This window comes from Salvelinus sp. IW2-2015, linkage group LG14, assembly GCF_002910315.2.
Source record: "Salvelinus sp. IW2-2015 linkage group LG14, ASM291031v2, whole genome shotgun sequence".
Lineage (NCBI taxonomy): Eukaryota > Metazoa > Chordata > Actinopteri > Salmoniformes > Salmonidae > Salvelinus > Salvelinus sp. IW2-2015.
This window is the reverse complement of record NC_036854.1, coordinates 34,997,648-35,010,741: the sequence shown is the minus strand read 5'-3', so window position 1 is coordinate 35,010,741 and position 13,094 is coordinate 34,997,648. Positions and strand designations below refer to the sequence as shown.

General features: G+C 43.0%; 1 protein-coding gene across 1 annotated transcript in view; it reads left to right on the top strand.

Annotated features, from left to right (window-relative positions):
• Positions 1-7,984: 7,984 nt before the first annotated feature.
• Positions 7,985-13,094, top strand: part of sema5a (sema domain, seven thrombospondin repeats (type 1 and type 1-like), transmembrane domain (TM) and short cytoplasmic domain, (semaphorin) 5A) — a 221,921-nt gene continuing 216,811 nt past the window's right edge. The window contains 1 exon segment of the mRNA XM_024000082.3: positions 7,985-8,474. The gene's annotated coding sequence lies outside the window, so the exon portion shown is untranslated.

Genomic DNA, 13,094 nt, shown 5'->3' with positions numbered 1-13,094 from the left:
GGACTGAGGCGAACCACTGCTCTCCGCTACCTTGGGCAGGCGACTATCGAAACCTACAATTTGAGCACATCTTGGGACTACCACTATGGCTCTTTCCATGACAGGGAGACAGGCAGCTAAATTTTGAGCTACTCATACGCGTGCCCGTATTCCAATCGTCATAAGGACAATTGCTCGCAGAGACAGAGTTAGCGGTTCATGTGATGGACTCGTCATACATTAGTTATGACGAGGCTAAGCCTGTATTTTGATTGGACCAGTTGAGTGCTTGTATTGTATTTCCTCGAGTCTGAGAGCACATGAATACTGGACCGCTTAAATTTTATTAATGTGTAGACCACGTCGAATACCGGCTACACCAGGCTACTCAAGCTGTGAGCAAATCCAAGATAAAGAAAGCTCATGCCCACGACCCAAATGTGGTAGCCGTTGTAGGGACAGGGCCTGTTTAGGAAAATATATCCAAGGCTATGGCGTGCTGGTGTTGACCAAAACACTAGTCGAAGAATATCTTCTTTTTTAACAAAAAAAACTAAGAGTATTTCTTTATTAAAATCGTATAAAGAAAAAACGTTCTGAAATCAACATTGTCTATTTATATTTGTAATGTCCGGTTATCACAGCGCACCATTACATGAAAAGTTGGATCAGACCTGTAGTGGTGCGTATTTTTCCCACGTTTGAGGTGTTTTTGATGTGTCGACTCACAATCCAGAACCTCATGGGTTGGAATAAATTTGATTTCCACAGTTTTTGGAGAAAATATAATTCCTCCTTGGTTCTATGTGGGGTGATAATTTGGCGTATTGTCATAGCCTGATAGTAGAGTGATTCAACTATGAAAGAAAAAGAGTATTCAATAAGAATATTTCATTCAGTCAGATCTAGGATGTGTTATTGTTAGTGTCCTTTATTTTTTGAGCAGTGTAATAACCCACACACACACACACACACACAACACAACCACACACACACACAACACAAACACCCACACACACACACACACACACACACAACACACACAAAACCAACGGTCACACACCACACACACACACACACACACACACACACACACACACGACACCGCACCGTACACACGCACGCACAGATAGACACAGAGCACACACCTACATCAGGATAGCCAATGCCCTAGACCAGGTATTCCCAAACTGGGGAACACAATGCCGTCAGGGGTACGCAAAATTAAAATGTGATTMACTTTTTTTTTATAGATAAAAGAAAAWTAGTTTTTTTTGTAAAAAGAAAATTCTTCACATTTTCAAACAGTCCATTTATATTTTCCAACGGGGCTACACATTTGGGTGAGTTTTTATTTTTTTCTCACCTGAGTAGCCTCGTTTCACTGCCAAAAATAAAATTAAGCCATTTAGTGTTCAGCGAAATAACAACACAATGTCAAATACAGGTAGCCTTGTCAAATAATTAACATCCAATCACATTAACCGTTACTTTCTCGCAGGAATTCCACTAACGGTCCGTATGTAGCCAAATTTAGCTGCTGTCTCCCTGTCATGGCAAAAGCCATAGTGGAGTGGTAACGCGCATGCAAGCAGTTGCTCCCGATGCCACTTGGGTACACTGCAGCATCCACCRAGAGACTCTTGCTGCTAAGGGAATGCCTGACAGCTTGGAAGACGTTTTGGACACTACAGTGAAAATGGTTAACTTTGTTAAAGCAAGGCCCCTGAACTCTCGTGTATTTTCTGCACTATGCAATGATATGGGCAGCGACCATGTAACGATTTTACAACATACAGAAGTGYGCTGGTTATCAGGGGGCAAAGTATTGACACTTTTTTGTAAATTGAGAGACGAGTTTAAAGTTTTGTTTACTGACCATCATTTTCACTTGTCTGACCTGACCTAATCTGGTGATGTTCTTCCTCACCCTGAATGATCTGATCTAGGATTACCGAGACTCTCCACAACCGTGCTGGACAAAATTGAGGCTATGATTAAGAAGTTTGGAGGCTCTTTCTGTCTGCATTAATCATTGTATGATTTTTTGTGTGCAAATGAACTCAAGCTTACAGACAATGTCAAATGTYATTTGGCAAAACACCTGAGTGAGTTGGGTGCGCAATTAAAATCWAATTTTATTTCTAGGAACGCGAAGCGAGGCGGCCATCTCTGTCGGCGCTGGAAGTGCTCAGGTACTTTCCCGAAACGGATGCACAAACAACTGGATTCGTTATCCCTTTCATGCCCTGCCTTCAGTTCACTTACAGATATCTGAACAAGAGAGCCTCATCGAAATTGCAACAAGCGGTTCTGTGAAAATTGTATTTAATCAGAAGCCACTGCCAGATTTCTTGATTGGGCTGCGCTCAGAGTATCCTGCCTTGGCAAATCGCTCTGTTAAGACACTGATGCCCTTTGCAACCACTTACCTATGTGAGAGTGGAATCTCGGCCCTCACTACCATGAAAACTAAATACAGGCACAGACCATGTGTGGAAAAGGATTTAAGACTGAGACTCTCTCCAATACAACCCAACATTGCAGAGTTACTGTATGTGAATCCTTTCAAGYACACCCTTCTCATTAACCTGTGTTGAGTTATTCACAATTTTCAACGAGGTTCGATGTTTAGTGTGTGTGTGTGTGGCAGGCTTACAACGATGGCAAAAAACAACATTTGAGAGYACGCTGACCCTGGTGCACAGCTGGAGGTTGAATGTTTGATGGGGTACAGGACTATACAAACTTTGGGAACCACTGGCCTAGACAGACCTGAGAATGAGTTGAAGATGGATTGGACAAAGATGGTGTCATGAAAGAGACAGGGAGCTATAGGATAGCTATAGAGTTCCCACCGTAAATCCACTACAGAATAGATTTACTAAACCGCAGTTCTGCAGACAATCCACCATGTTGGCATGGAATGCTCAATGAGAAAACATTCTAATTAGCATTCTAGAATGGCATATTTGTTGCCAATATGGCAGCCATTCTAAATCTAAATCTCACCCAGATTTTGCTGAGCTCTGTATATCTACGGTTCAGGTGTATTCTGTTATACACCTGGGAGACACTGGGTCTATGGAGTTCAATCATTTCCCCTCACTGTGTCTTCCACAGCAGAAATACTTCTTGGAGAACCTTGATGTTTATGACATTATTGTTCCAATCCTTCTTCCTCTGGACCGTGGCAGTTAACGTTACACAGGACATTCTGGATCTCAGATGCTACAGGGACGTCTCCCTCGGCACCGCAGGGACAAGGCAAGGCTGGGTAAGCCTGAGAAATCAGCTGCTCTTGGCCCCAGTGCAGTGTGGGATGGCTCATTGGGCCCACGCAGGTACAGTAGCAGGGTGAAAGATGACTGCAGAGATTCACAGCTGGTCAGCAGTCCTCCCTCCATCCCTCCATTGTTCATTCCTCTCCTCCTTTTTCCTCCTTCCGGGGACTATGCTTGACTGCCTCCATTACCCAATCCTCACCCCCTCTCCATCACCTTTTTCCCAATTCAATCTGACCCACGGTCCATATACACAGTACCAGTCAAAAGTTTGGAGACACCTACTCATTCAAGGGTATTTCTATATTTTTACTATTTTCTACATTGTAGAATAATAGTGAAGACATCACGACTAGGAAATAACACATATGGAATCATGTAGTAACCAAAAACGTGTTAAACAAATCAAAATATATTTTAMATTTTAGATTCTTCAAAGTAGCCAMCCTTTGCCTTGATRMCAGCTTTGCACACTCTTGGCATTCTCTCAACCAGTTCATGAGGTAGTCACCTGGAATGCATGTCAATTAACAGGTGTGCCTTGTTAAAAGTTAATTTGTGGAATTTCTTTCCTTCTTAATGCATTTGAGCCAAAGAGTTGTATTGTGGCAAGGTAGGGGTGGTWTACAAAAGATAGGCCTATTTKGTAAAATACCAAGTCCATATTATGRCAAGAACAGCTCAAATAAGTAAAGAGAAAYGACAGTCCATCATTACTATAAGACATGAAGGTCGGTCAATCCGGAAAATTTCAAGAACTTTGAAAGTTTCTTCAAGTGCAGTCGCAAAAACCTTCAAACACTATGATGAAACTGGCTCTCACGAGGACCGCCACAGGAAAGGAAGACCCAGAGTTACCTCTGCTGTATAGGATAAGTCCATTAGAGTTAACTGCACCTCAGATTGCATCTCGAATTTCTGCATAGAAAACACAACGAAAGGATACCAATAAGAAGAAGCGACTTGCTTGGGCCAAGAAACATGAGCAATGGACATTTGACCGGTGGAAATCTGTCCTTTGGTCTGATGAGTCCAAATTTAGAATTGGTTCAACCGCTGTGACTTTGTGAGATGCAGGAGGTGAAGGATGATTTCTGCAGTCTGGTTCCCACTCACTGAAGCATGGAGAAGGAGGTGTGATGGTGTGGGGTGTTTTGTTGGTGACACTGTGATTTATTTAGAATTCAAGGCACACTTAACCAGCATGCCTACCATGCATTCTGCAGCAATACTCCATCCCAACTGGTTGTGCTTAGTGGGACTATCATTTGGTTTTGAACACGACAATGACCCAACATACTCCAGCTTGTGTAAGGGCTATTGACCAAGAAGGAGAGTGATGGAGTGCTGTATCAGATGACCTGCCTTTACAATCACCCGACCTCAACCCATTGAGATGGTTTGGGGACCGCAGAGTGAAGGACAAGAGCAGCCAACAATGCTCAACATATGTGAGAACTCCTTCAAGACTGTTTAGAAAAGCATTCCAGTGTGACTACCATGCTGGTTGAGAGAATGCCAAGAGTGTGCAAAGCTGTCATCAAGGCAAAGGGTGCTACTTTGAAGAATCTAAAATTTATTTTTGATTTGTTTAACACTTTTTGGTTACTACATGATTCCATATGTGTTATTTCACTAGTGATGTCTTCACTATTATTCTACAATGTGAAAATAGTAAATAGTAAATAAGAATGAGTAGGTGTGTCCAAACTTTATAATGGTAACTGTACACAAACATTAAATGTATGCATACACCGATCTCCGAAGCCTGTTTTTTTTTCAGGTGATTGAGTCATTGTGCAGCGCTTAAACTCGATATGTGTGTGTGTGTGTGTGTGGTGTGTGTGTGTGTGTGTGTGTGTGTTGTGTGTGGGTGTTGTGTGTGTTGTGTGTGTGTGTGTGTGTGGTGTTGTGTGTGTGTGTGTGGTGTGGTGTGTGGGTGTGTGTGTGCGCGCCGTGTGCGTGTGCGGTTTTGTTTTAGGGTTCCAGAGTCCGTCCAGTCCCTGAGCTGACCCAGCGGCTGGTACAGTAGCTGTTTGACAGATGACTGTTTGCTGTTGGAGAGCGATTTGGGAGTATATAGACCGTTGGGTAGGCAGAGGTAAAGCTCACAAACATGTGCCTCCTTCACACACAGCACCACACACACCACGCACGCAACGCACGCACTGCACGCACGCACGCACGCACGACGCACCACACACACACACACACACACACCACACACACACACACACACACACCTTTTCAACATGTACACAATTGGGTCAGGTGAAGGGATAGAGGAGGAAGAGATGGAGGAAAGGGATGGATGGAGAGCGGGATAGAAGAGAGGAAGGGGACTCATGCCTAGCYTAGATTTTTGGTGTGTTGCTTGGCAACTCCAGTTCATTAGACTGACTCTGGCACCCAGTGAATATGTATACTGTTTAAGGAGACGCACACATGCACGCACACACACAGCACACACCAGAGAGGAATGGGGGACACTTGAATACCCGTGTGTGTGTGTGTGTGTGTGTGTGTGTGTGTGTGTGTGTGTGTGTGAATGCTCCCCTCTCCATCCCCCCTCCATGCCCTGATGCACTAACAGCCATCCATCAGCGGGCCCATTTATCTGGGGACTCAGTTAAGACCCACCATTGTCTGGTTAAAGAATCTCACTTAAAGCCGAGGTAAAGAACCCTTTCTGGAGGGTTTTTTGGGAGTTCTCCGGCTGGAGAGGGTTTTTGTTGGAGTTTAGGCTAGATCCAGATTGAGGCAGAATCAAACAGTAGGTGATATGCTACACATTGGGGGTAAATGCAGTGAGTTACTACTGTACCCCCATATTCTTTAAACCTTGTGCAAGGTGAAATATACATTTAAGTCATTGTTTGTTCTACGTTATAGCGCTGATGATGTTGAGTAAATAAGACGTTCTTCGAAACACTTTGACAGCTAGTGAGTAATGTGTACAACTAGATGTCACAGTGGCATTTGTATGATCAAGCAGTGGTTGTGATCCCCATGTGTCCTGTCTGCTCTTTGTCCTTCCCTGGCATCGAGGCACAAACGCATCATACATCTTGTAGGGCTTATACTCCCTGCCTTTTCTCAGCCCTGTAAATATGCTAACGTTCTCTGACTACTGGCATTTTGGGTTGGTCGGCATTCTGTGAGAGAGAGAGAGAATTAAAAAACAAATCCAATTTTGATAAACTCCCACATTTATTGGGTGAAATATCAGTGTGCCATTACAGTAGAAAGATTTGTGACCTGTTGCCACAAGAAAAGGGCAACCAGTGAAGAACAAACACCAGTGAAAATACAACCCATATTTATGTTTATTTATTTTCCCTTTTGTACTTTAACTATTTCCACATTGTTACAACACTGTATATAGACTTAATATGMCATTTGAAACGTCTCTGTTCCTTTTGAACGTTTTAATGTTTACTGTAAATTTGTTCTTGTTTATTTCCCTTTTGTTTATTATCTATTTCACTTTCTTTRGCAATTTGAACATATATTTCCCATGTCAATAAAGCCCTTTGAATTGGAGCGAGAGAGAAATACCACTTGAAATGTAAATCTCAGCTTTACTTTATCCTCTGTTGGGGGCGTTGCATTTTTATATGAAATGTTCCTGATTTGAATGTAGATGTGTGGATACAGAGAGCCTATCATTCTGTATTCACCCAGGCCAGTATATGAAGAGACAGTCTGTGTTTGACTTGAATAAATGCATCTGTCAAAGCAGCAGACGTCGCCTCTCTGTCATAGTGTCAAAACAGCATGACTATCACTCGTATTGGCCGTGTGTGTGCATATCTTGACACATGTTAATTTSGCTGGAGGGATAAACATTACAAGTAAGATGTCACACTCAAGGCATGTACATGTATATGAAGGTGTGGATGTGAGTTAAGATTTGATATGGACCAATGACATTTGACAGAGTTTTATATGKGTATTTCCTATTCACGAGGAAGCTGCTGTTTCTCTGAAAGGCCGATTAAAAACATGGTGCTGTTCGCATCTGACCTTAATACAATTTGATTTGATTTTGACTAGTTGTGATGTTAAAAACGTTTGCAGACAGTTAACTTAATAGTCAACAAATGTTGGATAGACCAAGACTCTTTCAAAATACTAAAGGGCAATTACGCCACAAACCAGTGTCTTATGTGAAAACAGCACATTTCTATGATCTGTGGYCAAATAGATAAGAGTAATGGTTCTAAATAATACTCATCTGTGACATCACAGATAGTAGTACTCCATTTTTTACATTGTGATTGTCAAAACCGGCAGTAGAATATTTTAACTTTATATTTTTCTTCTACAAAACGTAGATATTTGCCGTTTTCACATGTACACACAATTGTGTTGGAGATAATGAAAATGAGGTTTAAAAGTGGTGGAATTGCCCTTTAATGTGAAACAAACATAAACCTGAATGCATAAAAKTGTCTCCTAGAAAATGCACTTTGCATAGTCCCCCAAAAACATTGGGATCTCATGGGTCAATGTTCCCCTATTGTATCCGTCTACAGTACGTAATCTACCTGCAGGACAGCTGTGCGCCGCTGCCTGCCACGTCTTCCAGAATCATGCGAGAATCATGGCCAATTCATCCACTGTGTGAATGAACRGACGCGGCAAGGGGGGGCGCACTCTTACTTCAGTTCTTTTTTAAATCCTGCGAACCCGATGGCTATCACAGCGCGCTTGCATTGCACGCAGCAACTCACATAACCGCGCACTCTGCAGTGCTCTGTCTGATCTCCCTTCTTGCTACAGTTTTAACAAAGTTTTAAGAGTTCGTGTCACTTGGCTTGCGTCCTTGTCTCGTGGCCGAGGCTATTGTCTGTGAGGTGAAGCGGAGCGCGGCAGTGCAGTGCGGTGTAGTGTCCAGTTACAAATAGTGCACTGTGCTGCTGCTGCGAGGAGGCACGGTGACAGAAATATATGGCTCTCGAGAGACGGCAGAGAGAGAGAGAGAGAGAGAGAGGGGGAGAGAGAGAGATCTGAGAAAGCTGCACAGTAGTCAGAGACTGACCCGGAGTTACTGGATTTTGTTTTAAATAGGAGAACGCAAACTGGGATTACTCCACCTTTACCGTATTTTCCCCCCTGAGCCACAACAACACTCACCTTCTTCAGACTGGTTGAGACTTGTAGTTGTTCTCCTGCTAGATGAATAGGAGTAGTTGGAGACTTCACTAGGTGAGTGGTTTACACATATTGGCATTTGAAATGCTTTACCATGCCGATGTTTTCTTCTTTCCAAATTAGACCTTTCACTGGACATGCTGAACTGGTTAATTTGCCGTTTTGCAGTCTGAATGCTGTAATCTCTGGAGTAAATTGTATTACTGGTGAAATATTTAACGTTTCCACCTTCTCTTTTCTATTGCTGTGCATAATTCACGACTTCATAGGATACAATAAATACGTATAATACATATAATTATCAAAATCATGTTGGCCATATGATATTATTCACATACTAAAAAGAATAGCCCGGTGTAGAAGTTTACTACCATGGTTATCTRAAATGTTTTAGTACCGCTTGGCGGTGCTAACACTGTGATTATTCACTCCTATTACACGCGCTTAATAAGATTTCTCGCCTCTGCGCTATGCAGATGCGTTGCCTTTTACACATTAATTTTAATAACAAAATGTCCACTGGTAGTGATAGTTCGTTCCYCATGGTGTGCAAACACTGTATTTTGGTCTGTGTAATTACAGAGGTAGGCTACTGGTCCCGTTCTATACTTACATTGTCAGTTTAACTCTGAAACCATTTACTTCTTATTATAYCTGTTTGTCTCCTGGTCCCAGTACATGTATACAAAACAACAGTTAAGTAATTAAGCTTTAATTGAAGCAGAGTAAGTCACTATTACTTTTGGAGTGAAATATGGTTGGATATCTTGGCAATTATTCTAATTGACTTTGTTAATAAGCTATTGCTATCATGTTGGGCAGTGTTTACACATTGAACAGAGAAGGGTAGATGTAAGGTTGTATTTTGTTATGGAACTCCCTTATATCGCTTTCTTTTTGTTGACTACTTGACAGTGATTTTGATGACATACAGCGGGTGTTAAATTCTTCCATGTCCCTTCTTTTGACTTGTGAATGCATCAGGATTGGCACTTGCTGTGTGGGCAAATTTTTCCTCTCCTCAGTAACAGTAGGCTACAGTACACTGCCATCCWTTCTAATTCAACACCACAGATTCTGTCTTGTCAGCCCATTACATATTTATTTTTATATTTTACCTTTATTTAACTAGGYAAGTCAGTTAAGAACAAATTCTTATTTTCAATGACGGCCCAGGAACAGTGGGTTAACTGCCTTGTTCAGGGGCAGAACAACMGATTTTTACCTTGTCAGCTCGGGGATTCGATTCTTGCAACYTTTTGGTTACTAGTCCAAAGCTCTAACCACTAGGCTACCTGCCGCCCCACATATACTAACCTTTAGTTAGTATGAAGGACGTTCATATTGAGGCTGGGATTGTTTACAGTAGGCCTGTAGTGCCACATTTGAGACTTCAAGAGAAAACAAAGACAAGGAGATACAATGCCTTTTTTCAAGACAAACTATTTACTCCAACACATTGTCTTTCAAAGCAGGCTTTAGTCTATAAAATGCACCCCAACGGTGGGACATTTAAAGGATTTGAGCTAACAATATGCATGTGACCTGTTCAGTGTGTGTGAAACCTCTGAAACGTAACTGTCTAGCTCCCGGCATCGGCTCCTAATTGGGAATCCCAACATGTGAGTTATGATTAATCTTGATTGTCTATTTCCATATGCTAAGTGGATTTATAAAATGCATCCCAACRGTGGTTCATTTAAACAGTATGTGTGTGTGACTGTGTGAGTTCACAGTACCTCAGAAACCTAACTGTTTAGCTCCCTGCGTCGGCTCCTAATGGTCCTCCATGCCTACATGCGAGTTCTGATGAATCCTGAATGTCTCTTTCCATCATACTGAGTGGGGTATGATGATGAGGTATCCACTGTGGGTTAATAGCTTACTTACAGATGCATTTGGCGACTTTTGAGTGCATTCAGACACCCTTAGCCCCTCAGAGAATATGAATGTGGCTGTAAAAATCACAACTACAAAAATATCCCTTTTTATCACAACAGAGTAATCACAACATATGCTGTTTTTATCACAACAACTCAACAATATGTCTTAATGCCATTTCCATCCTTTGACACAATGATGGATGCTTCAAAKATGTATTCGTGTGTTTTTTGGCTTGAAGGAAGTGGCTCTCATGAACACAGCATTACTGTAATCTCAGAGCCTCTCCTTGCTGTGATGCTGTGCACGCGGTACTGTCTCATACTGTGCGCTCCGCGACAAACAGTGACCCCATCCAGATGGTTGAATTACTCTGAGAGTTTTGGCAGAGAGAGTTCCTTGAGTTCACCCCTCAGAAAGGCCTGCTCGGCTCGGACTGCTAAAGCCCCTGAAGACATGAGATAAAGAGAGAGGGARTGAGAAGGGAGGAAGGAGAGGGGAGACTGGGGAAGAGAGAGGGTTGGGGAAAATTGCTGAATCGAGAAATGATCTGATGGGATGCCTCTCGGCAAAGTTACTGGGTTTATATTACAGCTGAGTTTCAACAAGGGAAACTGGACAGAGAAAAAAACAATATATGCTCAAAAACATCCCCCCTCCCTGCTCTTTCCTTTCCCCTCCCAAGCTTCATAACAAAGATAACCACCAGTGTGAACTGTACTTACAGATAAGTACAGAGCAGCTGAGAAGCATCTCTCTCAGCTCTCTCAGCTCTCTCAGCTCTGTCTCTCTGTCTCTCTGTCTCTCTCTCTCTCTCTCTCTCTCTCTCTCTCTCTCTCTCTCTCTCTCTCTCTCTCTCTCTCTCTCTTTTCTCGTTGTTTGGTGTGAATAGCAGCATATGATTAGCTGGTGTGATTGATATTTGCGCGGTGCTGGTAATTTGCCCGCTCACTGACACGGAACACCAGCACAAACATAGCAATTAGTCCCTGTTCAGAGAATTCTGGAATGAAAGTGACCTCACGGACCCCTGCGTTCTGTGCGGTCACTATGGAGACAGATTGAGTGACAGCGCCATTGTTGACCGGCTTTGTGATTGGGCATCTCTTTGGGGAAGGGACTTGGGAGCATGGGGCGGAATGCTGTTCAGGATTAAAAGAGACATTGTCATGCGCGTGTAACCTAAACAGGCATTACCCTCAGTCCCTCAGTGCTCTTAAAAAGACTTTAGTTACTCATTCAACTGACACGGGCTAGAGCCACTGAAAGAGACTGGCCTCACAGAGACAAACCTCACAATAAGATAATAGACGAGCTTGTATTCATTGGTTTGAAATAGGATTTTAATCTGACGTAAATTCTCTCAGGCATTGATTTACTGTTGGTCAAAGCAAACATYATATCCCAAATAAAATATATCCTCTCTGTCCCCCACACCTCTAGTGCTCTGTTCTATCATGTCCCCACTTTTAGTTTAAATATAGATCCACTTAGTCAATGTCTCTTCTCTTCCCTGTCCGGTAGCCTCTTCTAGATTAAGTAGAGGTCTTTCTGTAGGCTGGTAACCAGTAGACACACACTGGACTATCAAAGAGCCGCCCGGCTGACGGTTTATTACCTTGGCATAGACAGCCTGCCCCTAGGGATCCTGCCCCTAGGGATCCTGCCCCTAGGGATCCTGCCCCTAGGGATCCTGCCCCTAGGGATCCTGCCCCTAGGGATCACCTTTGTGGATCAGGGTAGAAGTTGCCCTTAGGCACAGATCGAGCATCAGTTTTCGCACCCCCACCCCCAAAACCTAACCTTAACCATTTGGCAGAGAGACGAATGTAAGGTTGGCATGACCTGACCTGGTAAAGCACTATACTTTCAATTGTATTTGTCCCAGAACATTTCTGTCAAAATAAGAAGCATGATTATTTTTCTCCTCTCCTCTGTTCATCGCCCTTGTTTATTTATCTGTTTATCGAGATGGGCACATTGCCATGTCTACCCCAGGGGTTCGGGGAGGTGATTGCTTTCCGCGGGATACAATGAGAAATGGAAATGTTGACAATATGATAAAACTTGATCATCTGTAGCTGGCTCGCTGTTTAAAGGCCAGCGTTGTTAGGGTGACTGTGTTACCATAGCTACTGGGGAAGAATGCAACATGTTGTTTGCTGAGTGCTTCTATTGTTGAGATCCTGTCTGAATAACATATTGCGTCAACCTGTTTGTTTTGTTCAGCATTTGCGTCAGCCGTCAACACTATAAACGTCTACTGTTGTTATATGCAAGGCACACCATGTGGTTGATTCAAGTCAAGGTCTGACACATAATTATGCTGAAACAAGTGTTACTTAACGAACATCAGCAGCTTATCTGTGAATAGTGGAAGCTATTTAGTGAGATTGTATTCTATTTCTGGCAGTGGATAGGGGACCAGTTTATGTAAAAAAGGTGAGATGGCATACTGTTTGAGGGAAAGAGGAGGGAAAGACACATGTATTGATCAGGTACCGGTGTTCCATTTCAGAGGTTTCCTCTAAGGTGACTTGAGTCCTGCATTGTCATGGTTTGGGGCCCCTCGCTCTCTCCTCCTTTTCCGTCCTATCTCTTCCCTTCTCTCCCCTCCTGTTCCRTCCTMTCTCTTCCCTCCTCTTCCGTACTCTCTCTCCCCTCCTCTCTCCTCCTCTTCCGTCCTCTCTCTTCCCTCCTCTCCCCAACTCTTCCCTTCTCTCTCAGCCTCCTCAATCCTCTCTCTTCCCTTCTCTCTCCTCCTCTCTCTAACTCTTCCGTCCTCTCTCTTCC